This window comes from Canis lupus, chromosome 21 (assembly GCF_048164855.1).
Source record: "Canis lupus baileyi chromosome 21, mCanLup2.hap1, whole genome shotgun sequence".
Classification (NCBI taxonomy): domain Eukaryota; kingdom Metazoa; phylum Chordata; class Mammalia; order Carnivora; family Canidae; genus Canis; species Canis lupus.
The window spans coordinates 9,800,221-9,807,813 of NC_132858.1; the positions used below are offsets into that span (position 1 = coordinate 9,800,221).

A 7,593-nucleotide genomic window follows, 5' to 3' on the forward strand; every position below is an offset into this window, starting at 1 on the left:
TAGTAGCTTCCAGAAGCCTTGCAAGGGGGTGTAGGGACTCTGTGGTCTGGCAGGAGTTGGTCAAGTGGGACACCAACCACACTACCATGGGGACAGAAGCCTTGTGTGAGGGTTAACTGTAGGCATCAGTCTGACCAGGCCATGGGGGCCAGACATTTGGGCAAACATTAATTCAGGTGTCTGTGAGGCTGTTTCCGGATGAGATTAACATTTGGTTGCATAGACTGAGTAGAACATCGTCCTCCCTAACATGGGTGGGCCTTACCCAATCAGTTGAAGGCTGGGTGCGAAAGACCGCCTCCTGCCTGGTTGCATGAGCCAGCACACCAGACCTTTCCTGCCTTCAGAGCCATGCTGACAGATTGGACTTTCCTGGGTCCCCAGCCTACTGGTTTTTTTTTTTTTTTTTTTAAGATTTATTTATTTATTTATGATAGACAGAGAGAGAGAGAGAGAGAGGCAGAGACACAGGAGGAGGGAGAAGCAGGCTCCATGCAGGGAGCCCGACGCGGGACTAGATCCTGGGACTCCTGGAGCGCGCCCTGGGCCAAAGGCAGGCACTAAACCGCTGAGCCACCCAGGGATCCCCCCTACTGGGTTTTGGACCAGCACTCACACCTTTGGCTCTCCTGGGCCTCCGGCTTGCGGACTGCAGCACTCAGGACATCTCAGCCTCTGTCACCGTATGAGTGAATCCCTTGCAACAAACCTCTTTGCTGTGTACACGCACGCACTGCGGCTTCTGCTTCTCCGGAGAACGCTGATCAAAATGCTGTGCCCTTGGAAGTTTTCCAGGAGGTCTGCTGTCAGCACGGAGCAGGATCCCAGGGGCTGCAGCCAAGGAGACCGGCCCAAGCTCCCCTTCCCTGGGCCCCATCTCTGTGCCTTCCCTGTGGGACAAGCCTCTCTACACCACCCAGGCTGCCTCCGATGACTTCCCTCCATTTCTACGAGTGAGCCCACTGCCTCCCCTTGGGTCTCGTCAACCTCACAACAGTCTCACTGGTGAGGCTGGAAACCCCAAGCTCGTAGCGTGTCCCATCCTTCCAGGTGGCTCCACAGTCACCCCTGAGTCTCCCCAGCCTCCCGGGCCTCCCCAGCCTTCCCGGCCTCCCCCCGGGCAGTCTGCTTTCCCAGGTTTCCTGTGCTCAACACTCTACCCCCCGCCTCAACTGCCTGGTCCTCACAGCCACAGTGCTCCTGGGAGCACCCCCAGCCCCTTGGGAGTCGGCACAGATGCAGGCTTCCCGAGGGTTTGTCGGTGCACCTGGGCCCCCAACGCACAGGGTTTGTATTTTCCAGTCACTTGTGGTCTCGTGCAGGTTGACCAGATCTTCGTCACCTTCCAGCTGTCTTTGGGAACATGTGTCCTCCAGGGTCACTTTGAAAGGAACCAAGGAGCTTATCTCACTTCCTGTGTTTGCCATTGGTTAGAGCTCAGTCCTGTGACCTCATCGCCCACACTACCCTAGGGAAGGCTGGGAAATACAGAGGTTCTGTATTTTGCCCAGGAGGACACTGCCACCAGACACATCCTCTGCCTCACTGAAGCTCGTCTGGTCACGGTGTCCATCTCCAGGTCCAGAATCACCAGGTAACCAGCATGTCAGGTTGGGGTGCAACTTCTCTTGGTCCAGCAGCTTTTGACTTGAAAACTGGAGTTATCTGTCCCCACGCACCCCCCATGACACATGGTATTAGGGTCCCCAGGCCTCACCCTCACCTCTGCCCATGCTGTTGCTAGGCAACCTCATGGCATTCCCGCTGTGGGTGGGGAGCTCTACCCCTCGACTCCAGTCTCAGTCCTGTGACCCACCTTTGCCCTCATCAGGACAGCATACCCAGGCCCGCCTTCTGGAGGAAGAGATGCCTAGAGCGAGGCTAGTGCCCCCCAAGGCCACCAAGATCTGCTGACAGCAGCTGACTCCCTGCAGTGGGAATGGGCCTGTCTGAGACCGGTCAAGCTGAGACCAATCACATGAGCTACAAAGCTTAGGGTCATGCACCATGGAGGTTCTATGGGTATTTATTAATTTAAGTGTTGTGTTTTTTTTTTTTAATGGCAGCTCCTTCCTACAGAGAACCTATTTCTGAAGCAGTTAGGATAGACCAGTTTATGTTGTGGTAACAAATAAATCCTAAACCTAAAATGATATGACATTGGTGTAGCAGCCAGGCCGCTGGCAGTGACACCCAACAGTGGAGGAATGACAGGGATCCGTGTGACGCTAGTGGAATTCTGTGAGAACCACTGTGGCAACTCAGCAGAACCAGAAAGTGATGGGCTCATGGAGGAACGCCCAGTTTGCCCACAGAAATGACACCAAACATAGAGACGTATCCGGAAATTCAGAACTTTGCAAGATTGGAAACCAGTCACTTTAAGAGATGGAATTTTAGGGGCAGCCCCGGTGGCTCAGCGGTTTAGCACCACCTTCAGCCCAAGGCCTGATCCTGGAGACCGGGGATCGAGTCCCACGTCGGGCTCCCTGCATGGAGCCTGCTTCTCCCTCTGCCTATGTCTCTGCCTCTCTCTCTCTGTCTCTCATGAATAAATAAAATAAAAAAAAAAAAGAGAGAGACAGAGAGAGAGATGGAATTTTAAGAGCTTTGTTGAGATGAAGGCCCAGTACCACGCACGGCAGAGATCAGAGGAGTAAGGCCTGTCCAGGAGAGGCCCTGGTAGCTGCCATCGAGGTAGGAGCATGAGAGCAAATCAACCACAAGATTCTTGCTTGCTCTGTAAGCCACTCCTGGCACAGTCAGGTATGGGGCAGCCCTCCTCCATCCTGAGCTAGGCCAGCAGGGTATGAGGGCTCCAGGGTTGGAGTGCAAGGGGAAGGGAGTGCCGGGGGATGGGGTTGGGGCTTTGGAGGAGCCACTCCTGCCCACATCCGCTAGCCAGAATGCAGTCAGGTGCCCAGGAAGAGAACACGGGATAGTGCACACCAACATCGCCTTGTCCCGTCTCCCATCTGTCCACCCTGCGGCCACCCCAGCTTGATGGCATCCAACCTGCCTCATCTCCGCGCCTGAACCACGTGACCTCGATAACATGCCACACGCAGCTTTCCTTGCTCCTACACACTGGGTCTCTCACCTTCAGGCAGTTGAGCATTTGATTTCCTCTGCGTGGAATGTCATCTGTGCCCAACATACACGCGTGCACACCTGTGTGCACATGCACACCCACGTGTGCACATATACACGCGTGCCTCCTCACTTCCCTTGCAGCTTGGAGCTAGTCTCACTGCAGAGATTCTAGAGTCCTTATGGGAGTCAGACGCCAGGGAGGCACCACAGGATGTCTGGCGGCGTCCTACATGGATCCAGGCTTCTATGGAGAATGCAAAATGGAATGAATACCTGGCGGGAAAGGAGGAAATTGGAAAATGTGGAATTCCTCCCAAGAGAAGGCTGCAGATGCTTCCACGAACATGCATGCAAACCTGCTAAAGAAACTTAGGAAAGTCTAATCACAGCAACCACAAGCACCTAAATTAATGGATTTAAGGAGGTGTGTTTGCTTTATCCTAAGTAGTGGCAATACTCATTCTGTCCGTAATAAGTTTTTGGAAATCTTGATTTAGAAAACAACAGCCAACACATTCGGTTAAACAACAGCCAGGCTGAGCAGCTGGCCCACTAGCCGGGCCAGGACCCCGGCCCCCAGGGTGGCTCCCACCACCCCTGACTTCCCATCCCTGGCTGGCCACACTGCCCAGCCCTTGCCCACTGGTGGCCTCCCTCCCTCACTGGCTGCTGCCACTGCCTTGGGCCAAGCTTAGTGCTTTTTTGTCTGGTGGACAGATAAGAGCCCAGCTGGGTAGACAGAGCAAGGGTCTGCCTGTGGCCTCTAGTACTGGTGCTCTGGGCTGTAGCTTGTGTGCAAGGTGAGGGCACACCTCTGGGACTGTGGGGCCCTTTCCAGGGAGGGCTCTGAGGACCCACCCTTGCAGGGACTGTGAAGGGCCCCCCAGGCTGGGCCGCAGGGGTGGGACCTGGGAAAGCTTGGCAGGTGGGGAAGGCGAGGCCCCCCTTCCAGAGCCCGGAGACCCTGACACCCCAACCCTGGGCAGCCCTGAGGTGCCCAGAGGTCCTCAGCAGTGGCCTTGCAGGAGCTGCAGCCCCAGGGCTGAGACCAGCACAGAGGTGGCAGCTGGCAGATCTCGGGGCTCTGTTTCCAATCAGCCCGGTAACTGGTCTTTGGCTGCCGCCCAGCTGCTCAGTCTCTCAGCTACTCCTTTGGCATTTTTTGAGTTTGGATCCTTATGGCCTGAAAGTGACCTAGCGCTGGGGTGGGGGGCTGCTGCCTGCCACCTGACGGCTCCTGGGGGGCAGATGCTGAGCAGAAACTCTGAGTGAGATCCAGCTGCAGCTTCTGGAGAATTTGCAAGCTTGCTGTGGAGTCCAGAGGGGCCGTTCTAGGAAGAGCCACAAGGAAGACCTGGGAAGCCTGTGACCTCCCAGGCCGGGGCACTGGTAGGGTAGTAGAGGGACCAGATAAGGGATGGGTGGCAGGGCCGTGGCCAGGGGCGTGGGATGCTTCTCATGGCACCAGGGCCTATCTCTGGTGCTCAGGAGTGAGTCAAAGCCTGCAGTGGGGTGAGAGTCCCCAGCTGACCACAGGAGGGAGGGGGAGCTTGTTGTCACGTGGTCCAGGCAGGCTGCGGCCCATGGACAGCTGGGCCAGGCTGGCCGGGGTGTTCAGCGGATGGCGGACGTGGGGCCTGGCCTGGGCCGTCCTCCACCTGGAGCCCAACCCCCCGATGCCCGCCATGAGCCGGAGGACACGGGTTCCCACGGGCCACACGTAAGAGCCAGATAATTTAAAACATTCACTCCAAACAACTAAAGCCCCAAGAAGAAATCACAATGGAAATTTGAAAATACCTAGAGGCAGATGATACTGAAAAAGCTGCGTTCAGACCTTGCGGGCTGCAGCAAATTGGCACCAGGGAGTGTGGGTCTTGGGGTTCACCTGGGACCAAGGTCCAGGAGCTGAGCTGCCTGCCAGCTGCAGGAGCTGGAAGATGCTCGGCAGAAGCCACCAAGGGAGACAGTCGAGAGCAGAAGCCAGCGAAGTGGTGGCGGGAGGGGTGCGGTGGAGAGGGCCCCCAGCCAGGAGCTTCCCTGAAAAGGCAAATAAAACCAACAGTCTGGCCAATTGGATCATAAGAAACAAAAGCAACAAGAAATGTTAGGAAGTAAGAGGGATCAGGCCTGCAGGTTGGGCAGGAGGTGAAGCGGGCATAGGACTCTTCCAGCGGGTGGGCAGGTTCTTATCCATCCGAGGCTGCACGAGGGTGTGTGGACGGCCTGGCAGCTTCATTACAGTGGCCCCTCCAGCCTGCTTTCCAACACTGACGACTGAATCTGAGTCTCTGGACACCAGCCAAGGGCCCGTAAGCCGATTCTGAGATTCTGACTCACCTGGCCAAGGATGGACGTCAGACCCCACAGGTGAGCGGCTCAGGCCCACAGGGTGGCTCCCACTTCGGGCACCGATTGCAAGTCCAGGCTGTGCTTCTGGACATTAGGGGTTCCCGTGATCCCTGTCAGGTTCCACAATTTCCCAGAACAGCACACAGAACTCAGGAAAGGGGTTCACTTGCTATGGCCTGTTTATTATAAAGGATGCAAGTCAGGGGCAGCCCCTCTGGAAGGCCGGCGGGCGGCGAGGTGCCAGGGAAGGAACACAGGGCGTCCACGCACTCTCTGGATGCCCTCTTCTGGCACCTGCATGGGTTCACCAGCCAGACCATGGCTTGAGGCCTACATGGCGGATCCCCTGGTTGGGCAGGGTGATTATGGGCCTGGCCACTGGGGCGTCACTCAGTCTCCTGTCCTCCTCGCTCCCCAGGGCTCTATGCCCCAGGGCTCTATGCATACCTGACCTCTCCGGAGACTAACCCCTGTCCTGAAGCCACCAGTTACCCCATGGAGACACACAAGACACTCTCACTGCTTCAGAGACATCAAGGGTTATAGGAACTGTGTGCCCAGAACTGGAACTGAAACCAAATATTGCTTGGGTGGCTCAGTGGTTGAGGGTTTACCTTTGGCTCAGGGCAAGATCCTAGGATCCTGGGATTGAGTCCTGCATCGGGCTCCCCACAGGGAGCCTGCTTCTCCCTCTGCCTGTGTCTCTGCCTCTCTCTGTGCCTCTCATGAATAAATAAAATCTTTGAAAAAATAAAATAAAACCAAATATTCATTTTTAATGACGTACATCGCTGGCCAACCCCTGGTTCTTGACCAGATCCTTGTAGGAAAATGATCACAAAGCTCACAATGGGTGGCACAGTAGCAGAATCGGCCCGTCCGGGTGTCATACCCTGTGAGGGTGTCTCCAGGGCCGGCGGCCCAGGTCTGTGGGCTCCCACGGCAGGGGCACCCCTGGCCATCCACGGGCTTTCCTTGGGGCCTCCTACTATCGTGGCGCTAAGAGGCAGCATGGCCTCCCACCTTCTTGATGCAATGTTGAACCTCCCTTGTTACGTGGTCATCGTTGGTTCCGGACCGTCAGCCACTCCTGTTGCTTCTCTCTGTATCCTTGGAAGGGCCCTGAGGCCCGGCCGCCCAGCCGCCCTGTGTGGGCAGTGCCTCCCCTCCGTCCATCCTCATCCTGATCCCTGCGCCACAGAGCTGTTTTCACTGAGACCCTTGCTTTGCCAGGTGGGGTGAGGCTCCGGGAAGGGTGACACTGGTTTCAAAAACCTCGCTACCGTTTCTGGCTCGGGGAGCGCTCCGCCCTGGCCCCAGTGGCTGCAGCCCTGGTCTGATGACCGGGTAGATCTGGGTAGCAACAGAAGAGCACAGTCATCACGCCCACGTGCCCCCCAGCACCTCTTCTCTAGACCCACGGGAAACACGGTCTGTTCCCAGGACAGGGGCCTCTCCGTTAGCCCCAGCCACACTGCGTGTGAGCACACATGCGTGAAGGCCCTCGTGCTGCCCACGACCACCGCTTTCGCTGCCCGGTGGCCTGAGGGGAGAGCTCTCCACCTGCCTGCCCGTCTGCCTGCTGTCAGATGCCAGGGGCTATGAAGTGAGCCCCATGGTCTGAAGAAATGAAGGTCTGCACTCAGTTTGGGAGCCCTGTGTCCTGCTCCAGGAAAACCCAGAGCACTTTCGTCCACTGCCTGTCAGCAAAGCCCGGCCCAGAGCCAGTGTCCCTTCTGGCCGGGACACATCCGCAGCCCCGGGACCTCAAATGTAGCATCAGCGTCCCTGGCCAGCCGTGCTTGGGGCCACCCAGCAGGGCCTCCACTGCCCACCCCGCTGCACCCTGTCTCCCTCTGTGGCAGACAGAACAGCCCTTCTTGGCACCTGGTGTCTCAGAGGGTGCTCCAGGAATGTGTGTAGGCTTGGCCCATGTCTGCATGGCCCCCTGCCCCCGCAGCCACTCCACCTCCAGGGAGCACTCCGGGATATCTGCTGTGGATGCGTCATCCTCCAAACCCGGACGGAATCCTCCCGACGGGCTTCGACACGTCCTTCTCAGGCACCCTGGTGCACTTCCCTCGGTCATTCCCACAGGCTCGGTTTCCATCACCCGCCCACCTGACCACATGGCCCGGCTGCCAGCCA

The 7,593-nt window shown here is 57.3% G+C and overlaps 1 long non-coding RNA gene across 1 annotated transcript; it reads left to right on the top strand.

The window, feature by feature from the left end:
* The first annotated feature begins 398 nt into the window (after positions 1-398).
* LOC140612618 (uncharacterized) lies at positions 399-3,568 on the top strand. Its single transcript, XR_012013763.1, has 2 exons — positions 399-1,594; positions 2,067-3,568. It is a non-coding gene; the product is annotated as an uncharacterized lncRNA (long non-coding RNA).
* Positions 3,569-7,593: the final 4,025 nt, after the last annotated feature.